Source organism: Hyla sarda, chromosome 2, assembly GCF_029499605.1.
Source record: "Hyla sarda isolate aHylSar1 chromosome 2, aHylSar1.hap1, whole genome shotgun sequence".
Classification (NCBI taxonomy): Eukaryota; Metazoa; Chordata; class Amphibia; order Anura; family Hylidae; genus Hyla; species Hyla sarda.
Window position 1 is genome coordinate 103,710,207 of NC_079190.1, and position 27,517 is coordinate 103,737,723.

A 27,517-nucleotide genomic window follows, 5' to 3' on the forward strand; every position below is an offset into this window, starting at 1 on the left:
CCGGGCTTTAAGGACCCAGGACGTACTAGTACGTCCTGGTGTTTCTCCGGTCTCTGCCGCGCCCCGGGCCCCCCATGTCTGCGATCGCCGCAAATCGCAAGGGAAATCGCCCTTGCGATCTGCGGCGATACCGGGCTGATCGGGTCTCTGGGACCCGACCGCCCGGTAATTTCGCATGATCCCGGCTGTCACAGACAGCCAGGACCATGCTGAAGACTAGGAGCGAGGTGGCAAGCCTGCCACCTCCTCCGATCCCCTGCGATTCTTCGGTTAGTTAACCGACCAATCGCAGGGGTGGGGGCGGTTACTTCCTCCCGTCCTGCCTAGCCCCTGGAAGTCCGGAGAGGACGGGAGGAAGACCGGAGGACGCGGCGGGGGACGGGGGAGTGCTGGGGCCCGGCCCCGGTACTTACCTCGTTCCTGAAGACCCGGATCCCGGCGTGAAGATGGCGGCGGCGGCGACAGGTGAGTAGATCTTCAGCTGTGGTCGGGCCCTTTACAGCAATGTACGTCGCCGTAAAGCGACATGCATTGCTGTAATGGGACCCTGTAAACTACAACTCCCAGCATGCCCAGACAGCCCTTGGCGTCTGGGCATGCTGGGAGTTGCAGTTTTGCAACATCTGGAGGTCCACAGTTTGGAGACCACTGTGCCCTTCCAGATGTTGCAAAACTACACATCCTCAGCATGCCCTTACGGTCCAGGCATGCTGGGAGTTGTAGTTCTGTAATATCTGGCCCTTCAGATGTTGCAGAACTAAAACTCCCAGCATGCCTGGACAGTTTTGGCATACTGGGAGTTGTAGTTTTGCAACATCTGGAGGGCTGCGGCTTCGACACCACTACACAGTGGTCCCCAAACTGTTCTCCTCCAGCTGTTGCATAACCACTACTCCAAATATGCCCTTCGGCTGCCTGGGCATGCTGGGAGTGGTGGTTTTGCAACAACTGGAGGCACACTGGTTGGGAAACATTGTCTGTTTCCTAACTCAGTGTTTCCCAACCCGTGTGCCTCCAGCTGTTGCAAAACTATAACTGCCAGCATGCACTGATAGACTGTGCATGCTGGGAGTTGTAGTTTTGCAACAGCTGTAGGTTTCCCCAACCCCTCCCCCTCCCCCTGTGAATGTACAGGGTACATTCACATGGGCAGGGGGCTTACAGTGAGTATCAGGCTGCAAGTCTGCGATGCAGCAAATTTTGCGCGGCAGCTCAAACTCGCAGCGGGAAACTCGCTGTAATCCCTCGCCCGTGTGACTGTACCCTAAAAACACTACACTAACCTAACACAAAATAAAATATAAAGTAAAAAACACTACATATACACATACCCCTACACAGCCCCCCTCCCCAATAAAAATGAAAAACGTCTGGTACGCCACTGTTTCCAAAATGGAGCCTCCAGCTGTTGCAAAACAACAACTTCCAGTATTGCCGGACAGTCACTGACTGTCTAGGCATGCTGGGAGTTTTGCAACAGCTGGAGGCTCCCTGTTTGGGAATCGCTGGCGTAGAATACCCCTATGTCCACCCCTATGCAAATCCCTAATTCAGGCCTCAAATGCGCATGACGCTCTCACTTTGGAGCCCTGTCGTATTTCAAGGCAACAGTTTAGGGCCACATATGGGGTATCGCCGTACTTGGGAGAAATTGCCTAACAAATTTTGGGGGGCTTTTTCTCCTTTCACCCGTTATGAAAACGGGAAGTTGGGGTCTACACCAGCATGTTGATGTAAAAAAAAAATTTGCCCTATACTTTTCATTTTGACAAGAGGTAAAAGGGAAAAAAGCCCCCCAAAATTTGTAACGCAATTTCTCCCGACTACGGAAATACCCCATATGTGGGCGTAAAGTGCTCTGGGGGCGCACAACAAGGCCCAGAAGGGAGAGTGCACCATGCACATTTGAAGTGATTTGCACAGGGGTGGCTGATTGTTACAGCGGTTTTGACAAACGCAAAAAAAAAAAACAACAACATGTGACCCCATTTCGGAAACTACACCCCTCACGGAATGTAATAAGGGGTGCAGTGAGAATTTACACCCCACTGGTGTCTAACAGATCTTTGGAACAGTGGGCTGTGCAAATAAATAATTTTGTACAGCCCACTGTTCCAAAGATCTGACAGACACCAGTGGGGGGTAAATGCTCACTGTACCCCTTGTTACCTTCCTCAAGGGGTCTAGTTTCCAAAATGGTATGCCATGTGGGGGTTATTTTGCTTTCCTGGCACCATGGGGCTTCCTAAATGTGACATGCCCCCGAGCAAAATTTGCTCTCAAAAAGCCAAATATGACTCCTTCTCTTCTGAGCATTGTAGTTCGCCCGTAGTGCACTTCAGGTCAACTTATGGGGTACCTCCATACTCAGAAGAGATGGGGTTACAAATTTTGGGGGGTATTTTCTGCTATTAACCCTTGCAAAAATGTGAAATTTGGGGGGAAACACACATTTTAGTGAATTTTTATTATTTTTTTTACATATGCAAAAGTCGTGAAACCCCTGTGGGGTATTAAGGCTCACTTAATTCCTTGTTACGTTCCTCAAGGGGTCTAGTTTTCAAAAATGGTATGCCATGTTTTTTTTTTTGCTGTTCTGGCACCATAGGGGCTTCCTAAAGGCAACATGCCCCCCAAAAACCATTTCTGAAAAACGTACTCTCCAAAATCCCCTTGTCGCTCCTTCGCTTCTGAGCCCTCTACTGAGCCCATCAAACAATTTACATAGACATATGAGGTATGTGCTTACTCGAGAGAAATTGGGCTACAAATATCAGTATACATTTTCTCCTTTTACCCCTTGTAAAATTTCAAAAATTGGGTCTACAAGAAAATACGAGTGTAAAAAATGAAGATTGTGAATTTTCTCCTTCACTTTGCTGCTATTCCTGTGAAACACCTAAAGTGTTAAAACGCTGACTGAATGTCATTTTGAATACTTCGGGGGGTGCAGTTTTTATAATGGGGTCATTTGTGGGGTATTTCTAATATGAAGACCCTTCAAATCCACTTCAAACCTGAACTGGTCCCTGAAAAATAGTGTTTGAAAATTTTGTGAAAAATTGGAAAATTGCTGCTGAACTTTGAAGCCCTCTGGTGTCTTCCAAAAGTAAAAACTCATAAATTTTATGATGCAAACATAAAGTAGACATATTGTATATGTGAATAAAATTAAATAAATATTTGGAATATCCATTTTCCTTACAAGCAGAAAGCTTCAAAGTTAGAAAAATGCAAAATTTTCAAATTTTTCATCAAATTTTGGGGTTTTTCACCAAGAAAGGATGCAATATACCACAAAATTTTACCACTATGTTAAAGTAGAATATGTCACGAAAAAACAATCTCGGAATCAGAATGATAACTAAAAGCATTCCAGAGTTATTAATGTTTAAAGTGACAGTGGTCAGATGTGCAAAAAATGGCCGGGTCATAAGGTGTAAAATGGCTGGGTCCTTAAGGGGTTAATGTCCAATTCTGGTTCAAACATATACATTTCTAATCCAAGAATACCACTTTAAATGAACTGTTACATTTGTACCTGGATGGTCCGGCCATTCAGAAACAAGATGGTTACATTTGTGTATAAAGTAGGAAGTGAATTATGTAATTTGTGTTTTTGTGTATACTCCTATGAGAGCTGTCACTAGTCATGACACTTATCTACATATGAAACACATTAAGGCACAGAAAAACATTAAACTCACTCTGGTTTTGGTATAAACAATAATGTTTTGTCAAAATGAATAACAAAGAAGACACAACTTTTCCAGAATTTTTTAGAAGCTTATAGGTAACATCTGGCCCCAGCAGTTTAAAAAAAAAAAGAGTTGTTGCTTTGGATTCACACACAGCATTTTGCAGCATTATTTGAGGAATTTATGCTGTCATTTTAAGGGTAGGGTCACACGTATCATATTTTGCTGCATATTTATCTGCATATTTTCTGTAGCTGATTTTGCTACCCACTGGCTTTAATGGAAAGGAAAATATGCAGCAGCAAATATGTAGCAAAATAGTAATTAAATCAGAAAATACATTAATACATTACTTGGAAATTGGCTCCATAGAGGAGCTGAAATGGTGGGTTTCACTGGTTGAATAAATGTAAGATTCCTATTTCTAAATTGAAATGTCTTATATTTACCATTGATTCATGCAAAGTTGAATCGTTATTGAACATTCTGGCTGGTTTCACACACAGTGCTTAGGTCAATTTAATTTAGTATTTTTAGCCAAAACCTGAAGTGAAAAACTATAAAGGAAAGTATGCTTATTTTTCATGTATGTTGAACCCACTCCTGGTTTTGCCTAAAAATACTGAGTAAAATATTATGTGTGAACACAGCCTTAAAGAATAATTGACAGCTGGTTTACACTAAACCCAATAAAGGGCCTTAGAACCAGGTTAAAATGAGGTATCACTGTATCAAGGTGGGACCCGACATTCCTGCCTCCTTCCTCTCTGCTCTGATATGCTGCTGAGATGGGTGAAGGGGGATCCATGAATATTCATGAGGTGGATGGGCATATGGGAGCATGTTACATACTGCACTGAGCCGTGAGCGCAGTAGCCCAGTGTCCCCGGTCACTGGTGGGGCTGGGATTCACATTGCGGGATGTGCACGCATGCGAAACCCGGCCCGTCACTTACCCACATCCACTCCTGCTGCTTCGTCTCAGCCACATCCCCGTCCCTTAGGGCACGCGCGCCGGAGCTTTGAAATTTAAAGGGCCAGTGCGCCCATGATTAGTAAGTGCACCTGAACACTACATTATAAATCCCTGCACCTCCCACACATCCCTGCCAGATCTTCAGTGCTCATTGCCTAAGAGAAAGCGTTCCCATTGCCTGTTTTGCCTACCCGTGTTACCATACTTCCTTGCTACGTTTTTTGACTACGAACCTTTGCCGCCTGCCTTAACCTTCTGCTACGTTGACTACGCCTCTGTCTCATCCTCCTGTACCTCGCCTTGCCCAGTACCTGTGTGGTCAAGCCGTATTGGGGGTAGCGACCTGGGTGCCGCCTGCTGCAGCAAATCCATCCTGCCTTGCGGCAGGCTCTGGTGAAGACCAGCGGCACCTTAGACTCACCCTACCTCATCTGCAACACATTGTCTCTCCGGATCGTCTTATTTCCACAGCAGCAGCAGGTCTTCAGAATTTGCCCCCAGGGAAGACTTTTGTTTCAACTCGTTTGAGACTCCGAATCCTGAAATGGGGTCCTTCTTCTCTGTTGGCAGGTCATCCGAAAATCCATGCAATTAATTTCCCAACAGTATTGGTGGCCCACTTTGAAACGGGATGTCATAGACTTTGTCCGCTCCTGCTCTGTTTGTGCCTGGGACAAAACTCCTCGCACCAAGCCTGCCAGTCTACTACATCCATTGCCTGTTCCTGAATAGCCCTGGTCCAACATTGCAGTGGACTTTATTATGGATCTCCCTTCTTCCTGCGCAATACGGTCATCTGGGCCGTGGTGGATCGGTTTTCTAAGATGGCACATTTTGTACCGTTGCCTGGGTTACCATCCGCACCTCAATTTGCCAAACAATTCCTTACTCATATTTTCCACCTCCATGGATTGCCGATGCATATAGTCGCTGACCGGGGAGTCCAGCTTGTCTCAAAATTCTGGAGGACACTCTGCTCACGGCTTCAAGTTAAGTTGAATTTCTCCTCTGCCTATCACCCCCAGTCTAATGGACAAGTTGAAAGGGTGAATCAGATTTTGGGAGATTATCTTTGACACTTTGTCTCCGCTCGCCAAGACGACTGGTCTGACCTTCTACCCTGGTCCGAATTTTCATACAACCATAGGGATACAGAATCCACTGGAACTTCACCCTTTTATATAGTCTATGGACTTCATCCTCGTCCGCCTCTGCCCTTGTCAACTCCCTCCGGTGTCCCTATGGCAGATGAACTAGTACGGAACTTTACCACCATCTGGAAGAAGACTCGGCTCTCCCTTCTTTGTGCCACAATGCAAATTAAATGTCAAGCGGACAAGAAAAGGTGTCCTCCTCCTAAATTTTCCCGTGGAGACAAAGTGGGGTTGTATCCTCCTACATCTGCCTTCCTTCTTCCGGATCCCATATTCTTTCCACGTCTCCCTCCTGAAACCAGTTATCTATAATCGCTTTACTACCTCAGATGTTTACTCCGTCAAAGAAATTCTGGACTCCAAACTTATCAGAGGTAAACGTTTCTTCCTCGTAGATTGGGAGGGATTCAGTCCTGAGGAGAGGTCCTGGGAGCCACTAGTGATGAGCGGCATTGCCCATATTCGAATTTGCGATATTTAGTGAATATATAGACGAATATTCGTCCTATATTCGCAAACTTTGCGTTTTCATTATATTCGCATATGTGAATATTCGCATATGCGAATATTCTCATATGGGAATATTCACGTATTCGAGGAAGAATACAGTGAGGGGGTGGGGAAATTTACTATTGGTTGCTAGGGATGTTGTTGATAACCTCTGACAAGTGTATTTGCATCATTCTAATTGGTACACAAATGAAAAGAAGGAATATGCGAATATTCACATATGCGAATATGGGCATTTGCAAATATTCACATACGCGAATATGCGCATATGCAAATATTCACATATGCGAATATGCGCATAGGCGGGAAAAAAACAAATATTCGCAAATTCTAATATATAGTGCTATGTTCGCAATATTCGTGAATTCGCGAATATGCGATATTCACAATTAAAATTTGAATTGCGAATATTCGTGAGCAACACTAGGAGCCACAAGATAACATCCTGGATCAGGATCTTCTCAAAAGATTCTTGAGTCATAAAAGGAGGGGGAGACCAAAGGGGGGGGGGTACTGTTACATACTGCGCTCCGCCGGTTAGTACCGGCCATGAGCGCAGTAGCCCTGTGTCCCCGGTCACCGGCGGGGCCGGGATTCGCATTGCAGGACACGCCCGCATGTGAATCCCGGCTCGTCACTTACTCACATTCACTCCTGCTGCTGCTTCATCTCAGCCTCTGAGCGCGTGTTCCCGTCCCTTAGGGCGTGCGCGCCGGAGCTTTGAAATTTAAAGAGCTAGTGCGCCCATAATTAGTAAGTGCACCTGAACACTACATTATAAATCCCTGCACCACCCACACATCCCTGCTAGATCTTCCGTGCTCATTGCCTAAGAGAAAGCATTCCCATTGCCTGTTTTGCCTACCTGTGTTACTACGAACCTTTGCTGCCTGCCTTGATCTTCTGCTATGTTGACTACGCCTCTGTCTCTTCCTCCTGTACCTCGCCTTGCCCAGTACCTGTATGGTCGAGCCATATCAGGGGTAGTGACCTGGGTGCTGCCTGCTGCAGCAAATCCATCCTGCCTGGTGGCGGGCTCTGGTGAAGACCAGCGGCACCTTAGACTCTGCTCCTTGATTCGGTCCGAGTCATCAGCCACACAGGTAGAGGATCCACTACCTGTTTTGTAACTTCCGCATCCAGGTATGTGACAGAGCAGAGGGGATGGAGGCAAGGATGCAGTGTATGCTGGGTTCCACCTCTTTTGTGAAAGCTGGCTATTTTAATAAAATTTTTGGGTGCACCTCTTAGCATGGACTCATGGACTGTGTGTTTTTTTATTTATTATATTATTAGGATTTTATATGAATAAGCACATAAGTTGTTTAAAAATTCAACTTCTATACATGAAATCATATGAGAAGCTAAAGACAGTCCTTTAAATGCAACTTAAGCACAACTGTTGAGTCATGTGATTGAAGGCGTCATCTTGCTCCGTCCTTGCATTACTTTTTATAAGGGTTCTGCCACAGACTATCATTAGAGAAAATTTCCACATAAAATCAGAAAATCCCCTTTAAGTATAAACCTTTTTCTTGTTCTCTTCTGTCAAGTTGTTAAAAATTATTTTTGGCTCTTTCAGATTTTACTTGCTTCTACCCACGCATATTTAAAAAGTGACAGCAGGAAATGGCTGCCATTACTGCTCCCAAGGGGGCCGTCACTTAGTTTTCCCAGACTTCTCAATGCTGTTAAATAAGGGAGGTTTACTATCACCGCATAACAATGTAAATTTGTCTTTTAGAAGTATGAGAAAGCTGTCTGAAAACACCTGTGAGATCCATAATAGGGCAAAATTCATTGTCACCCACTTTTTCCAGAAAAATATATAACCAGGAAACTGGTAGAAAACTGGCAATGTGTCTGTGCTAAAAAAATATCAGTTAAGTTGCATGTCTTGAGTAATGTATAGCTGCTTACAAATGCTATATCATATGCGGAAAAGAATAATTCAGAAAACAAAGGGTTAAAGTTTGTTCTTTTTACCTATTTCACCTTAGAAAAGCCGTTTGGCACAATTTTTGAAAAGTCAAACATTTCCTTATTTGTTGGGCCAACAACATATCAGTTTGCACAAGGAATGGCCAGTCTGGTTTCAGTTCCAATGGTTTATATATCACAGACTGTGAACCACTAAAATGCTGCTGGCTTAGCCTCCAATTGCTTCTCTCCTGCTGGCCTCCGTCTTTAAGTATTGTGGGTATCCCCGCCCTGTAACGGTCTGGCCTAAACCTCAAATGGAGATCCCCTGCTCAGAATATTTCCTCCCTAATCTCCACTCATATTCTAGGCCATCCGCCATCTCTTCAGGGGGTAGGAATGCTTTTCACTAATCTTTGTCACATTAATTCTATCTGTCTTTACTGTTCCAGGTTTTTGTTTTCCCAGGGAGAAATTGGCTGCAGAACATTAAACACGAAAAAGGGAACACGGGAAGAAAACACAGGGTGAGTATTATTGAGTTTACACACAATGACATAGCAATCCGACACATTCCTTAATGGTTTCTGCCGTACAATGAAAAGGAAACCTGTAGAACATATTTTACCTGCAAACAAACAGGACATATTTCTTCATGAGAAAGTAGTTTGTTGTCGAAGGGACACATTGCTAATTGCAGTTCTCTCTGTTCCAAGAATAGTCTATTCAGAAGATATCACTTTAGCTGGTATCTTTATACCAGGATCACATTTTAGGGCAATTAAGGAAGTCAGAAAAGGCTAAATGTATTTAAAGGTATAGTACCTTCTCTAAACCTTTAGTACGTTCACTAAAGTAGCTCTGACCTTAAAAGCGACTTTTGACATGTCGCTCAGACATGTGAAAAGTTGCTGATTGCACCGGGTCCCACTCCGGAGACCTGCTGCGAACGTGAGTTATTAGCTGGTGAAGAGGGTGGAATTGCATTCAGCTCCTCGGTTGGCTGAGAGATCCGTACATTTCTCTGCTTATAAGTCTATGAAGAGAAATGGATGTATCTCTAAGCTGTCCGAGGAGTGGAGTCTTATGCCACTGTCTTTCCCAGCTAATAATTCAGGTTTGCAATAGGATCTCAGGAGTGAGACCTGGTGCGATCAACAAAAAGTTATTTTTAATGACAATAACGCTTTAAGAGTTGAAAGAGATGAAATGACTGTGATGGCCCACCCTTAAAGGGGTACTCCGCCCCTAGACATCTTATCTCCTATCCAAAGGATAGGGGATAAGATGTCAGATCGCCGTGGTCCCGCTGCTGGGGACCCCCGGAATTGCCACTGCGGCACCCCGCTATCATTACTGCACAGAGCGTGTTCGCTCTGTACGTAATGACGGTCGATACGGGGGATGGAGCAATGTGATGTCATGGCTCCGCCCCTCGGGACATCAGGCCTGCCCCCTTAATACAAGTCTATGGCAGGGGCGTGATGACCACCACGCCCCCTCCCATAGACTCGTATTGAGGGGGCGGGTCGGGACATCACGAGGGGCGGGGTCGTGATGTAACGATGCTCCCGCCCCTGTACTGCCCGTCATTACGTGCAGAGCGAACTCGCTCTGTGCAGTAATGACAGCGGGGTGCCGCAGTGGCAGTCCCGGAGGTCCCCATCAGCGGAGTACCCCTTTAACTCATTTAGAACGTGCACATGTCTACTTTTATCTGCATTTATCTAATTATAGTCAAACACTTTTCCTGTCTTCTTAATCTGACCCAGACTTCTAAGAAGATTTCTTCCCGCCATTACTTGAGTTTTTTAGGGTTTTCTATCCAGACATTTTGGGCTCATTGCTTATTAAGCATCCTTTCTAACTTTCTTCACCTACACACATTTCCTATCTTGCTGCTAACCCTAATTCTGTGCTATTTGGTGGCCCATTTGCCTCTATTTCTGCTGTTGCTGTGTTGCACAGTGTAAAATGATGTAATAAATATAGTTATTCTGCAAACAAGTGTGCTTTACAGACAATGCTCCTGATAGCAGTAGTGTCAGACAGTACATCAAGAAACAATAATTTTCCATAGTGCCCTTTATTGTTCCTCAGACAGGACTGGTGATGCAGACACTAGTGATTCACCATACACTGAATGTGCCTCCCTTTGAGCCCCATGAAGTAATATTATTTTTTATCCCTACAGTAATATTGATATTTTCATTACCCCTAGAGAGCACCATTCATGCTTTACATAACAATAGTGCCTGTTTTGTACTCCCTTATAATGCTCAATCCCCCCCCATGCAGTAAAATTGGCAACTTTTCAGTTATCTAAAAAGTAATAGAGCCCCCTTTGTTTTCTAGAGAATGAAAAAAATGATACTTACCTGACCCTGATTCCATGAAAAGCAAAATAACAGGACTTTTTTGGTCTGTGTACCAGCAATACTACACATATGGTGCAATACAGTTATGTCAAAGAACTGATCTCATTGGGATGCTGATGACTTGTGTGCATCCTGACATTTTAAAAGGGATGCTTCTCCTTGGGTCTGGGGTACTGGGTTCAAAACATCACTGCTTTTTATTATTATTTTTTATTAATATTATTGTTGTTGTTGCAGGTATCGGACATGTCCTCAATAGGATAAATCCATTGATAGGAAATAGACTCTAGTTGCAGATGATTTGCTCCAAAGCCAGCTCCAAAAGGTTTGTCCTCTGCTTGTGGGTGTGTTATTTTAAGTATACATACCCTGGTGTATACACTGGCCCTCTTTGGGCTGCTAGTCCAACCACATGTCATGTTTTTTTTTTTTTTGTCAGACTTAATTGACATAGATCACTATTAACCACTTTCCACAATTTCTCAATTTCTAGCTTCTTTGCTTTTAAATGCAGCCTTTTATGAAGTGATATTGTTTTATTATACACAAATGTATCATAATACAGTAGCTATCACAATGTGAATGTACTGCAATGTATGAGTACATAACGTATTAACTTTCGGTGAAGGATACAGCTGTAAGCATTCAAACAACAATATCATAATCCATCAAATATGCAACGTTTTTACCATTCTGTTTGAATGTTTCATTCCAAATTCACCATTATTTCTTGGCATGTCAAAGAAGTGATACAAGATATAATGTCATGAGCTAGTCACAGGCAGAATGAAATGTTACATCTGTGCTGCGAGAAGGGAATTTGCTTCTCTCATTGAGAACTATGGCTGGGTCCACACTACGTTTTATCCCATACGGGAGCGCATACGGCAGGAGGGAGCTAAAACCTTGCGCTCCCGTATGTGACCGTATGCGCTCCCGTATGCCATTCACTTCAATGAGCCGACCGGAGTGAAACGTTCGGTCCGGTCGGCTCATTTTTGCGCCGTATGCGCTTTTACAACCGGACCTAAAACCGTGGTTGACCACAGTTTTAGGTCCGGTTGTAAAAGCGCATACGGCGCAAAAATGAGCCGACCGGACCGAACGTTTCACTCCGGTCGGCTCATTGAAGTGAATGGCATACGGGAGCGCATACGGTCACATACGGGAGCGCGAGGTTTTAGCTCCCTCCTGCCGTATGCGCTCCCGTATGGGACAAAACGTAGTGTGAACCCAGCCTATGTCTGTTTTCTCTGAGAAGTGGAATCCCTAAATGAAAGAAGCCACAGCTGAATTAGTGCCAAGAGTTGAATAGTCCTATTGATTGACAGCTTGGCTTCAAAACAGTATAAACCTAATACAAATAGATTGTGATGACTGACATATCTTTCATTTTTCATCAGAATTTTGCAATGAGTCAATATAACTGTGTTTTCAAGTAAGTCCTTGATATTAAACACCCTCCTCACCAACCCCCAAACTTGCACATATGATTGCTTGATCCACTTCTATGATACAAAACATATTGGAAGTTAAATTTCCAGTTTTATAATCATAGACCACCAAGGCATAAAACATTTCAATTAATATAGTTTTTCTAGTTTGACAGTAACATTTTTAGAATCAGGCATCCATTATGCCTATAAAAGTATTTTTTTCAACTTTCCAAAGCATCAAATTGGCTTCACAATAAAGTGCTTTATTCTTGATAACTTCACTTGGTTGTTTTTGTTGTTTAAGTGTTGCTATCTGCCTTGTAGCAAATTGATCCAGAATTATATTGTAGTCAACAAAATAAAAGCGGAACCTTTTTGTAAAACTATTTTTCTATGATATTCTGCATTTATGAGCAGTTATGTTTTAGAGTATGTCTACTTTAATGTGTATCTGTCATTACAAAAGATTTTTTTAAATCTACATTAACCCTTAACCCCTTAAGGACCCAGCCAATTTTCACCTTAAGGACCCGGGCATTTTTTGCACATCTGACCACTGTCACTTTAAGCATTAATAACTCTGGGATGCTTTTACTTTTCATTCTGATTCTGAGATAGTTTTTTTGTGACATATTCTACTTTGTCAGTGGTAAATTTCTTCTGAGTATGGAAATACCCCATATGTGGATGTAAAGTGCTCTGCAGGCAAACTACAATGCTCAGATTTGAAGGAGCCCCATTTAGCTTTTGGAAAGAATTTGGTTGGAATGGAAGTCGGGGGCCATGTGCATTTACAAAGCCCCCCGTGGTGGCAGAACAGTGGACCACCCCCACATGTGACCCCATTTTGGAAACTACACCCCCCACAGAATTTAATAAGGAAAATGAAAAATTTAGGGTAACACCAGTATTTTAGTGTTTTTTTTTTTCATTTTCACATCCAACTTTAACTTAAAATTCGTTGAATACCTGTGGGGTGTTAAGGCTCACTATACCCCTTGTTACGTTCCATGAGGTGTGTAGTTTCCAAAATGGGGTCACATGTGGGTATTTATTGTTTTGCTTTTATGTCAGAACTTCTGTCAAATCAGCCACTCCTGTGCACATCACCAATTTAGACCTCAAATGTACATGGGGCGCTCTCACTTTTGAGCCATGTTGTGCGCCCGCATAGCACTTTACACCCACATATGGGGTAGTTCCATACTCAGGAGAAATTACGTTACAAATTTTGGGGGTCTTTTTTTCCCCTTTTACCGCTTGTGAAAATTAAAAGTATGGGGCAACACCAGCATGTTTGAGTAAAAAACATTTTATTTTTACACTAACATGCTGGTATAGAACCCAACTTTACCTTTTCATAAGGGGTAAAAGGAAAAAAAGTCCCCCAAACTTGTGACACAATTTCTCCTGGAAATACCCCATATGTGGCACTAAACTGTTGTCTTGAAATACTACAGGGCTCCGAAGTGAGAGAGCACCATGCGCATTTGAGGCCTATTTTGGGGATTTGCATTTGCCACCAAAATACCCTACAGCAGTGTTTCCCAAAAAGGGTGCCCCCGGCTATTGCAAAACTCCCAGCATGCCTTGACAGTCAGTGGCTGTCCAGCAATACTGGTAGTTGTGTTTTAACAGCTGGAGGCTCTGTTTTGGAAACAGTGCCGTACAAGAAGTTTTTTTTTTATTGGGGGGGGGGGGGACTGTATAAGGGGGTGTAAATGTAGTGTTTTACTTTTTATTTTGTGTAGTGTAGTGAAGTGTAGTGTTTTAAGGGTCATTTACACGGGTGGGGGTTTACAGTGAGCTTCTTGATGGGAGTTTGAGCTGCGGAGGAAAATTTGCCGCATCTCAAACTTGCAGCAGAAAACTCGCTCTAAACCCCTGCCCGGGTGTACAGGTACACCCTGGTCCTTAAGTACCAGGGAACGAGGGCGTACCTGGGTCACTAAGTGGTTAAAGTAAGGTTAACACTGCATAATATTTGGCGCTAATTTTTTTTACCCACAGATTTGCTTCAAAACCGTGGCCATAACCGGAAAAATTCTGCATTTTGCAGGATATCCTTGCGTAAAATACAATATGAGCCAGAAATTAAACATTTGTGTGAACCCAGCTTAAGAGGGGTGAAAAGGTGATATTAGTGGACTCACTGCTGTTATTGAACCGCCAAGAGTCTCCTCCATGGTGCACAGCTATTTTTCATTCTCTTTCTTTCAGGGATGGGACCACAGCTGGGCTGTTTGCCAGCCATACTCACACTGTTACTTCCTTTCTCTTACTTCTCTGGCCAATCACAGTACTGCATAAAACCTATCTAAGCCCTGCTCCTACTACCTGTGCTTTCTCCTGTTCTCTATTTTACTAGAGCCTAACAACAGACAGTGAACAGCAGATTGCATTGAAGTGAGACACGTATTGTCCAAGCATTTAAGCCTGTTTTCTGGGGTAAGCAGTAATTCTTGGTAAATGAAGCGATTTAAAAAATATGATAGGAATTACAAATGTTTTTGATTGAAGGAAAGTTGTTTAAAAAGACAGTGACTATTTAACATAATAATTTTATTTGGAGACTGGTTTTAAAGTCAGTTACAAATAAGGTTATAGATCTTTGGGGCACTAAGTTAGAGTTACATTATTGTATCGCAGTGTTAGCCCACTGGATAAAGATCTGATACTCTGGTGGTCCAGTGTGATCCTATTTGGACCTTGGTGCAAGTCATTGATTTAGAACATTTCCTTTGAAACACTGCATATTGCATGAAGAATAGTGATGAGCGGCATAGGCCATATTCGAATTTGCGATATTTTGCGAATATATGGATGAATATTCGTCATATATTCGCAAAATTTGCATATTCGTTATTTATTTTTTTTTTTTTTTGTGCATATGCGAAAATATATGTGCATATTCGCGAATATTGAGCCCTCCCTTCTTTAATGGCCGTGTTACACCGAGCGCTCCGGGTCCCCGCTCCTCCCCGGAGCGCTCGCAGCATCTTCTCATTCGCAGCGCCCCGGTCAGACCTGCTGACCGGGTGCGCTGCAATATCACTCCCAGCCGGGATGCGATTCGCGACGCAGGAGGCGCCCGCTCGCGATGCGCATCCCGGCTCCCGTACCTGACCCGTTCCCCGTCTGTCTTGTCCCGGCGCGCGCGGCCCCGCACCTTAGGACGCGCGCGCGCCGGGTCTCTGCAATTTAAAGGGCCACTGCGCTACTGATTGGCGCAGCAGGCCTAATCAGTGTTATCACCTGTGCACTCCCTACTTATACCTCACTTCCCCCTGCACTCCCTCGCCGGATCTTGTTGCCATTGTGCCAGTGAAAGCGTTCCCTTGTGTGTTCCTAGCCTGTGTTCCAGACCTCCTGCCGTTGCCCCTGACTACGATCCTTGCTGCCTGCCCTGACCTTCTGCTACGTCCGACCTTGCTCTTGTCTACTCCCTTGTACCGCGCTTATCTTCAGCTGTCAGGGAGGTTGAGCCGTTGCTGGTGGATACGACCTGGTTGCTACCGCCGCTGCAAGACCATCCCGCTTTGCGGCGGGCTCTGGTGAATACCAGTAGCAACTTAGAACCGGTCCACCAACACAGTCCACGCCAATCCCTCTCTGGCACAGAGGATCCACCTCCAGCCAGCCGAATCGTGACAGGCCATTGGCTGTCTGTGCATGCTGGAGTTGTAGTTTTGCAACATCTGGAGGTCTGCAGGTTGGAGACCACTGCACTAGCTCATTAGTTCCCTATACCATTAAAGAAGAGAGGGCTCAATATTCGCAAATATGCACATATGCGAAGAGCAGAGAGGGATGCAGTGATCACTGTGATGTGTAAAACATGAAAAGCAGAAGACTTGAAAAAAGCTGCACTCACCCACTGACGTATTTGCCAAACAATGCTTTATTCCAAGTGTCCATACAGCAGACGGCAAGTCAATAGCTGGAGGTGCGGGGAGTGAGAGCCAAAGCTCTCAGGTGCGGGGGGGGCGTACCACTAGACATCACTGTGGCGGAACCAACCTCGCCACTGTTCACTGGAGAAGCCTGGTTGCCCGCCTCCTACCTGCTGACTATGGCACCTGTTAAATTTGTACTTTGAAATAACTGATTTGGGCATGTTGTATTATATTATGCAGCTACTGGCCCAATTAAGAACCATCTGGGGACATACTGTGGAGTTACTGGGTGGCCATCATTTCATTTATCAGAGGCACATGGTGAGGACAATGGAGTCTGCCTCTATCCCTGGAGATAATTGGATTTCTTTGTCCTGGGTGATAATTGGATTTCTTCCCAGTCATCTGGGGGGAGGGAGGTATGAGTAAAGTGTGAAGGGCTTATGTTGAAGCCACTGCGATTGACTATTGTCCACTATGTTCCACAGTCTTCCGTCAGGTCCCCTAGGGGAGTGTCCACTTGATTTGTGCAGTGGGAAGGGTTTATGTTGAAGCCACTGTGATTGGCTACTGTCACCTAGGTGTTAAGTCTTCTTTCAGGTCCCCTAGGGGAGTGTCCACCTGGTGGAGACCTGCATAAATACCGGGCAGGTAGCCCCATTAAAAAGAGACCACTGCTTGACCTTCAACACAGAGCCTTGTCTCGTTCACTGTATGCTGAGAGGGACTGACTGCCAGGAGTGTAAGCCGCTTGGGGAGCTTTTCCTGTTCGTCCGCTAGCAGCTTTTCGTGAGGTTCCAGTTTGGAGTGCTATTGTGTATCCAGCTGGGGAGTTTGGTGTTCTGCAGTAGCTGTGCCTGTCTCACAAAAAGGAGCATATCGCCTAAACGGATTTTAACCCCTTGTCTGTGGAAACGGTCCGTTACAATCACTGTGATGTGTAGTGTGAACAAAGAAAAAAAAAGCTAATATTCGTTATATAGCACTATATTCGCTAATTCGCGAATATGTGATATTCACGATTAAAATTTGAATTTCGAATATTCGTGAGCAACACTAATGAAGAATGCCCTACTTATTGCACAGACCATGGTCCTAAATCAATGTCACATTCCTATCAAAAAGAGTAATACTGGTATAAGTCAGGACCCAAAGCCTAAATGATGAAGATTGAAATTTCATTTGTCATTAATATACATTTCAATAAGGGAATTACAAAAAAAACTGCTTTTAGCAATAAATGTCCATTTGGCATATACGGCTGGTTGCCTACAATAAACTGTTTTTCTGGGAAAGTTCGTTTATTTATTTTTGACCTCGAAAAAGAGTGTTTTGTATATGTTCCAGTGTAGACTATGTGTGATCCATGCATGTCTTAGTGGTTATTCTAATGGAAAAAAGATGAGGGATGTTGATACAATTTTTAAAAAACTGGATATAAAGGAAATTTCTCTTAATACAGTTAAGTGTGGTTGACCATGTGCCACAGGCAAAACCAAAAGAATGAGCGACAAGAGACAATGAAAGAAAATCCTCTTAATATGCCAACCCTGCAAATGGAAACAACATAGGGAATTATAATGTTTAAGTGTTCACTTTTCTCCAAATAGAATGTATAAGAACATGTCATCATTGTGCTGTGTATTAAAGGAAAGACATTGGCCGACATTTATCATTGTCTTTAGACTGTTTTTTGTGTCTACAAAAGGTGCAAAAATGGCGCAAGCAGGGTTTATTTGTGCCTTTTTTGCGCCTTTTGGGTTACACACTTCTGCTGATTTTGAGTTGCAATCCACTGATTTTGGCAATACACATGGTATGGAAGGGTTTTATGAACTGCGCCTTTTTGTGAAAAGGCGCAAAAAACTCGCAAAGCCACTGAACAGTCTTCAAAACTACACCAGCCCAGACTTGGCTTAGCTTTTTGGTGTATGTGAAGAGAGAAATTTCAGAAAATGTGACCTGCACAAAATGTATCCAATGGTCTGTGACCATTTAATATATTTGGTGCTCCTACACATTACCAGCACACACAAAAAAGGTGTAGAAAATGCTTCACTTACACCTACAATGATACATGCCGGCCATTGTGTATTAAGAATATGTTATGTTATGTACTACCCCTTTGTGGGTCTGTTTGGCTCTTTTTTTTTTTTGTGCCAAATGGACCCAGAACGGGTCGAAGCCCAACTGACACAACAAATCCCATTGACTTGAATGGGGTCTTCAGAGATCTGGTATTTTAACGGAGTTAAGCAGAAAAAAAAATGACATGCAGCATTTTTTTCTCCAATTAAAGGACAACTGTAGTGGTCAAAAATCCCTGCCCAAATGTTCCCCAAACAAAAGTTATACAATTCAGTCAATTAGTTCTATTTAACTATATGCAGCAGTTTCTGAGATATTAGAGTTGCCAGCATAGCCCAGTAGTCTTGCGTCCGTCCCCTATTCATTACATTGCAGCCGCCATCTTGGGGAGATCTCTTCCTCCCAGCAGTGTTTGTGCTCCCCCTAGCCTCCGTCGGGTCCTCCCTGCTTATGCATATGCATAAGTGGGTGCTTTCTGAGGCAGCCATAGGCTCAGCCTCAGAAACGCCCCTATCTGTAAGATTCAAGCAGGGGGAGAATAAGGATGTCGACAGCTCCTCCCCCCTCCCCTGCTCTGTCTACACAGGACCTCGCTTGTCACGGGGAGGTTTCAAGTTTTCACAGGGGAAACACAGAGCAAACCACGGAGCAGGGAGGGGGGAGGGTGAGGACGTGTGTGTGAAGGAGACATATTACACTGCAGGGGCTGGTGGTGTATAGACTACAGGGAATAAATATCATACTGGAGATGATTTTGAGTGTGAGAGGGGGAGGGGGGACTACTGAATGACACATGCTGGGAGTTGTAGTCCCTGTTATGTGTGTGTGTGTGTGTGTATGCCAGTGTTTCCCAACCAGTGAATGCTGGGAGTAGTAGTTTTGCAACATCTGGAGGCACCCTGGTTGGGAAACACTGGTGTATGAACTACAACTCCCTGGAGACTACAGAGATACAATATAGGTGTTGGTGAACTACAACCCCCAGGAAACTACAGAGATACAATAGAGGTGTTGGTGAACTACACTCCCAGGAGACTACAGAGATACAATAGAGGTGTTGGTGAACTACAACTCCCAGGAGACTACAGAGATACAATAGAGGTGTTGGTGAACTACAACTGCCAGGAGACTACAGAGATACAATATAGGTGTTGGTGAACTACAACTCCCAGGAGACTACAGAGATACAACAGAGGTGTTGATGAACTACAACTCCCAGGAGACTACAGAGATACAATAGAGGTGTTGGTGAAACAACAACTCCCAGGAGACTACTGATACAATAGAGGAGTTAGTGAACTACAACCCCCAGGAGACTAAAGAGATACAATAGAGGTGTTGGTGAACTACAACTCCCAGGAGACTACAGATACAATAGAGGAGTTAATGAACTACAACTCCCAGAAGATTACAGAGATACAATAGAGGTGTTGATGAACTACAACTCCCAGGAAACTACAAAGATACAATAGAGCTGTTGGTGAATTACAACTCCCAGGAGACTACTGATACAATAGAGGAGTTAGTGAACTACAACCCCCAGGAGACTATTGAGATACAATAGAGGTGTTGGTGAACTACAACTCCCAGGAGACTACTGATACAATAGAGGAGTTAGTGAACTACAACCCCTAGGAGACTACTGAGATACAATATAGGTGTTGGTGAACTACAACTCCCAGGAAACTACTGATACAATAGAGGAGTTCGTGAACTACAACCCCCAGGAGACTACTGAGATACAATAGAGGTGTTGGTGAACTACATCTCCCAGGAGACTACTGATACAATACAGGAGTTAGTGAACTGCAACCCCCAGGAGACTACTGAGATACAATAGAGGTGTTGGTGAACTACAACTCCCAGGAGACTACAGAGATACAATAGAGGTGTTGGTGAACTACAACTCCCAGGAGACTACTGATACAATAGAGGAGTTAGAGAACTACAACCCCCAGGAGACTACTGAGATACAACAGAGGTGTTGGTGAACTACAACTCCCAGGAGACTACTGATACAATAGAGGAGTTAGTGAACTACAACCCCCAGGAGACTACAGAGATATAATAGATGTGTTGGTGAACTACAACTCCCAGGAGACTACAGAGACACAATATAGGTGTTGGTGAACTACAACCCCTAGGAGACTACAGAGATACAATAGAGGTGTTGGTGAACTACAACTCCCAGGAGACTACAGAGATACAATATAGGTGTTGGTGAACTACAACTCCCAGGAGACTACTGAGATACAATAGAGGTGTTGGTGAACTACAACTCCCAGGAGACTACAGAGATACAATATAGGTGTTGGTGAGCTACAACTCCCAGGAGACTACTGATACAATAGAGGTGTTGGTGAACTACAAATCCCAGGATACTACAGAGAGACAATATAGGTGTTGGTGAACTACAACTCCCAGGAGACTGCTGAGATACAATATAGGTGTTGGTGAACTACAACCCCCAGGAGACTACTGAGATACAATAGAGGTGTTGGTGAACTACAACCCCCAGGAGACTACAGAGATACAATATAGGTGTTGGTGAACTACAACCCCCAGGAGACTACTGATACAATAGAGGTGTCGGTGAACTACAACTCCCAGGAGACTACAGAGATACAATAGAGGTGTTGGTGAACTACAAATCCCACAAGACTACTGATACAATAGAGGTGTTGGTGAACTATAACTCCCAGGAGACTACAGAGATACAATGGGGGTGCTGGTGAACTACAACTCCCACGAGACTACTGATACAATAGAGGTGTTGGTGAACTACAACTCCCAGGAGACTACAGAGATACAATAGAGGTGCTGGTGAACTACAACTCCCACGAGACTACTGATACAATAGAGATGTTGGTGAACTACAAATCCCAGGAGACTACTGAGATACAGTAAAGGTGTTGGTGAACTACAAATTCCAGGAAATTACTGAGATACAATAGAGGTGTTGGTGAACTACAACTTCCAGGAGACTACAGAGATACAATATAGGTGTTGGTGAACTACAAATCCCAGGAGACTACTGATACAATATAGGTGTTGGTGAACTACAAATCCCAGGAGACTACTGATACAATATAGGTGTTGGTGAACTACAAATCCCAGGAGACTACAGAGATACAATAGAGGTGTAGGTGAACTACAAATCCCAGGAGACTACTGATACAATAGAGGAGTTGGTGAATTACAAATCCCAGGAGACTACTGAGATATAATAGAGGTATTGGTGAACTACAACTCCCAGGAGACTACTGAGATACAATAGAGGTGTTGGTGAACTAAAACTCCCAGGAGACTACTTGTGTGATTGAGTGTATACAGGAGAGCCGAGTGTGATTGTGTGTATACAGCAGAGCCGAGTGTGTGATTGTGTGTATACAGCAGAGCCGAGTGTGTGATTGTGTGTATACAGCAGAGCCGAGTGTGTGATCGGGTGCATACAGCAGAGCCGAGTGTGTGATCATGTGTATACAGCAGAGCCAAGTGTGTGATCCAGTGTATACAACAGAGCCTCTGCTCTGCTATATACACTCGATCACACACTCAGCTCTGCTGTATACACACGATCACACACTCGGCTCTGCTGTATGCACCCAGTCACACACTCGGCTCTGCTGTATACACACAATCACTCACTCGGCTCTGCTGTATACACACAATCACACTCGGCTCTACTGTACACACTCGATTGCACAGTAAGCTCTGCTGTATACACACGATCCCACACTCGGCCCTGCTGTATACACGCAATCACACACTCGGCTCTGCTGTATACATGTGATCACACAATCGGCTCTGCTGTATACATATGATCACACACTTGGCTCTGCTTTATACACTCGATCACACACTCGGCTCTGCTGTGTACATATGATCACACACTCGACTCTGCTGTAAACACTCGATCACACATCCAGCTCTGCTGTATACACTGGATCACACATGCTGAGATTTGTAGTCTTGCAACAGCTGGAGGCACCGCTGCAAATCCAAGCATGCAAGAACAGCAGAAAGCTGACAGGGCATGCTGGGATTTGTAGTCTTGCAACAGCTGGAGGCACAAATGCAACTCCAAGCATGCACGTACAGCAGAAAGCTGCCAGGGCATGCTGGGATGTGTAGTCTTGCAACAGCTGGAGTCACCTCTGCAACTCCAAGCATGCACATACAGCAGAAAGCTGTCAGAGCATGCTGGGATGTGTAGTCTTGCAACAGCTGGAGTCACCTCTGCAACTCCAAGCATGCAAATACAGCAGAAAGCTGTCAGGGCATGCTGGGATGTGTAGTCTTGCAACAGCTGGAGTCACCTCTGCAACTCCAAGCATGCACATACAGCAGAAAGCTGACAGGGCATGCTGGGATTTGTAGTCTTGCAACAGCTGGAGGCACCACTGGAATTCCCAGCATGCCCGAATAGCATAACTGGGCATGCTTGGAGTTGTAGTTGTGAAAAAGATGGAGGGACCCCTATCAGGACAGTTTTATAGACAAACAATTATGTTTTTTACCATTTTACTTTCACTATCCACTCTCCAGTGCAGACACTGCTGATTCTAGCTATGCAGGCTGTCTGTATATATAGTTAAGATCTAACATGAGCATGGAGGCAGCTGCTTCATCACTGGACAGGAGCCAGCGTGGGGAGGGGGAGATAAGCAGAAGGGGAGGGTATATGCATAGGGGAGGGAGATTGGGGCGTTACAATATTATAATTTGCTCGGGGGATAGAGCAGGGGGAGGGCAGCAGCTTACAGGAAGTAAGCACAAGGCATGATGGAAGATGTAGTTTTACTTTCACTTCTCAGTAATTTGTGTGCTGATAACGGGAGAACGTCTGGGCCAATGTTGACTGGGGAGACATCGTTGGAAAGGTTTTTTGCCCAGCACTGCAGATGTCCTTTAACTCCTGTCGTTTTGACAGACTGGCCGACTGAGCTCTAATTACTGGAGCATGCCAGAAGTGTGAATGAGTCCTTAGTTGCATTACAATGAGTTGCAATACTAAAGCCTTTCCGGGAAAGCTGGAAGGTGTAGCTTTGCAACAGCTGGATGCACACTGCTTGGAAAATATTGATCTAGTCATTGTATTTCACATACTGTAGATGAATTTCAAAAACTTATCAAGCTGGCCAGTTTTCTCTCTCAGGTTTTAACTAGGTTATTAACCTCTTAAGGACCCAGCCATTTTACACCTTAGGACCCGGCCATTTTTTGAACATCTGACCACTGTCACTTTAAACATTAATAACTCTGGAATGCTTTTAGTTATCAATCTGATCCCGAGATTGTTTTTTCGTGACATATTCTACTTTAACATAGTGGTAAAAAATGTTGTAACTTGCATCCTTTCTTGGTGAAAAATTTGAAAATGTTATGAAAAATTTGAAAATTTTGCATTTTTCCAACTTTGAAGCTCTCTGTTTGTAAGGAAAATGGATATTCAAAATATTTTAATTTTTTTTTCACATATACAATATGTCTACTTTATGTTTGCATCATAAAATTGACAAGTTTTTACTTTTGGAAGACACCAGAGGGCTTCAAAGTTCAGCAGCAATTTTCCAATTTTTCACAAAATTTCCAAACTCACTATTTTTCAGGGACCAGTTCAGGTTTGAAGTGGATTTGAAGGGTCTTCATCTTAGAAATACCCCACAAATGACCCCATTATAAAAACTGCACCCCCCAAAGTATACAAAATGATATTCGGTCAGCCTTTTAACCCTTTAGGTGTTTCACAGGAATAGCAGGAAAGTGAAGGAGAAAATTCACAATCTTAATTTTTTACACTCGCATGTTCTTGTAGACCCAATTTTTGAATTTTTACGAGGGGTAAAAGGAGAAAATGTATACTTATATTTGCAGCCCAATGTGTCTCGAGTAAGCACATACCTCATATGTCTATGTAAAGTGTTCGGCGGGCGCAGTAGAGGGCTCAGAACCGAAGGAGTGACAAGGGGATTTTGGAGAGTACGTTTTTCTGAAATGGTTTTTGGGGGGCATGTTGCATTTAGGAAGCCCCTATGGTGCCAGGACAGCAAAAAATACCCACATGCCATACCATTTTGGAAACAAGACCCCTTGAGGAACGTAACAAGGAATAAAGTGAGCCTTAATACCCCACATGTGTTTCACGACTTTTGCATATGTAAAAAAATAAAATAAAATTTCACTAAAATGTGTGATTCCCCCCAAATTTCACATTTTTGCAAGGGTTAATAGCAGAAAATACCCCCCAAAATTTGTAACCCCATCTCTTCTGAGTATGGAGGTACCCCATAAGTTGACCTGAAGTGCACTACGAGCGAACTACAATGCTCAGAAGAGAAGGAGTCATATTTGGCTTTTTGAGAGCAAATTTTGCTCGGGGGCATGTCCCATATAGGAAGCCCCTATAGTGCCAGGACAGCAAAAAATACCCACATGGCATACCATTTTGGAAACTAGACCCCTTTAGGAACGTAACAAGGAATAAAGTGAGCCTTAATACCCCACACGGGTTTCACGACTTTTGCATACGTAACAAAAAAAAAAATTTCATTAAAATGGGTGTTTCCCCCCAAATTTCCCATTTTTGCAAGGGTTAATAGCAAAAAATACCCCCCAAAATTTGAAACTCCATCTCTTCTGAGTATGGAGGTACCCCATAAGTTGACCTGAAGTGCACTACGAGCGAACTACAATGCTCAGAAGAGAAGGAGTCATATTTGGCTTTTTGAGAGCAAATTTTGCTCGGGGGGCACTTCGCAATTAGGAAGCCCATATGGTGCCAGGACAGCAAAATAAACCCCACATGGCATACCATTTTAGAAACTAGACCCCTTGAGGAACGTAACAAGGGATACAGCGAGCATTTACCCCCACTGGTGTCTGTCAGATCTTTGGAACAGTGGGCTGTACAACATTTTTAATTTGCACAGCCCACTGTTCCAAAGATCCATCAGACACCAGTGGGGGGTAAATTCTCACTGCACCCCTCATTACATTCCATGAGGGGTGTAGTTTCCAAAATGGGGTCACATGTGGGGTTTAGTTTTTTTTGCGTTTGTCAAAACCGCTGTAACAATCAGCCACCCCTGTGCAAATCACCTCAAATGTACATGGCGCACTCTCCCTTCTGGGCCTTGTTGTGCGCCCCCAGAGCACTTTGAGCCCACATATGGGGTATCTCCGTAGTCGTGAGAAATTGCATTACAAGTTTTGGGGGCTTTTTTCCCTTTTACCTCTTGTCAAAATGAAAAGTATAGGGCAACACCAGCATGTTAGTGTAAAAATTTTATTTTTTTACACTAACATGCTGGTGTAGATCCCAACTTCACATTTTCATAAGGGGTGAAAGGAGAAAAAGCCCCCCAAAATTTGTTAGGCAATTTCTCCCGAGTACGGTGATACCCCATATGTGACCCTAAACTGTTACCCTGAAATACGACAGGGCTCCAAAGTGAGAGCGCCATGTGCATTTGAGGCCAGAATTAGGGATTTGCATAGGGGTGGACATAGGGGTATTCTACGCCAGTGATTCCCAAACAGGGTGCCTCCAGCTGTTGCAAAACTCCCAGCATGCTTGGACAGTCAACGGCTGTCCAGCAATACTGGGAGTTGTTGTTTTGCAACAGCTGGAGGCTCCATTTTGGAAACACTGGCGTACCAGACGTTTTTCATTTTTATTGGGGAGGGGAGGGGGGCTGTGTAGGGGTATGTGTATATGTAGTGTTTTTTACTTTTTATTTTATTTTGTGTTAGTGTAGTGTAGTGTTTTTAGGGTACAGTCACATGGGTGGGGGGTTACAGCGAGTTTGAGCTGCCGCGCAAAATTTGCTGCATCGCAAACTTGCAGCCTGATACTCACTGTAAGCCCCCTGCCCATGTGAATGTACCCTGTACATTCACAGGGGGGGGGACCTCCAGCTGTTGCAAAACTACAACTCCCAGCATGCACAGTCTATCAGTGCATGCTGGTAGTTATAGTTTTGCAACAGCTGGAGGCACATGGGTTGGGAAACACTGAGTTAGGAAACAGACAATGTTTCCCAACCAGTGTGCCACCAGTTGTTGCAAAACCACAACTCTCAGCATTCTCAAGCATGCTGGGAGTAGTAGTTGGCAACATCTTTAGAGCCAGATGTTGCCGAACTACAACTCCCAGCATGCTTGGAGTTGTAGTTTTGCAACATCTGGAGGACTACAGTTTGCAGACCACTAATACAGTGGTTCTCAATCTGTGCCCTTCCAGATGTTGCAAAACTACAACTCCCAGTATGCCAAAACTGTCCAGGCATGCTGGGAGTTGTAGTTCTGCAACATCTGAAGGGCCAGATGTTACAGAACTACAACTCCCAGCATGCCTGGACAGTAAAGGCATGCTGAGGATGTGTAGTTTTGCAACATCTGGAAGGGCACAGTGGTCTCCAAACTGTGGACCTCCAGATGTTGCAAAACTGCAACTCCCAGCATGCCCAGACGCCAAGGGCTGTCTGGGCATGCTGGGAGTTGTAGTTTACAGGGTCCCAATACAGCAATGCATGTCGCTTTACGGCGACGTGCATTGCTGTAAAGGGCCCGGCCGCGGCTGAAGATCTACTCACCTGTCGCCGCCGCCGCCATCTTCCTCGCCGGGATCCGGGTCTTCAGGGACGAGGTAAGTACCGGGGCCGGTCCCCAGCACTCCCCCGCCCCCCGCAGCGTCCTCCGGTCTTCCTCCCGTCCTCTCCGGACTCTCAGGGGCCCCCCATGTCGGCGATCGCCGCAAATCGCAAGGGAAATCGCCCTTGCGATCTGCGGCGATACCGGGCTGATCGGGTCTCTGGGACCCGACCGCCCGGTAATTTTGCATGATCCCGGCTGTCACAGACAGCCAGGACCATGCTAAAGAATAGGAGTGAGGTGGCAAACCTGCCACCTCCTCCTATTCCCTGCGATCTGTCGGTTAACTAACCGACCAATCGCAGGGGGGGGGGCGGTTACTTTTACTTTAGTTTTTAGCCGCGCGGCTCAGCTTTGAGCGCGCGGCTAAAGGGTTAATAGCGCGCGGCACAGCGATCAGTGCCGCGCGCTATTAGAGGCGGGTCCCGGCTTCACTATGACGCCGGGCCCGCCGCGATATGATGCGGGGTCACCGTGTGACCCCGCGTTATATCGCAGGACCGGGACCCATGACATATGCATACGTCATGGGTCCTTAAGAGGTTAACCCTTCAGACGCAGCGATCAAAGCTGACCGCCGTGTCTGAAGCGAAAGTGAAAGTATTCCGGCGGCCCAGTCGGGCTGTTCAGGACCGCTGTAGGGAAATTGCGGCGTCCCGAACAGCTTACAGAACATCGGGAGGGCAGGAGCAGTCAAGCGCCGATAACAGTGATCACAGGCGTGTTAATACACGCCAGTGATTTATGTAAAAGATCAGTGTATGCAGTGTTATAGGTCCCTATGGGAGCTAACATTGCAAAAAAAA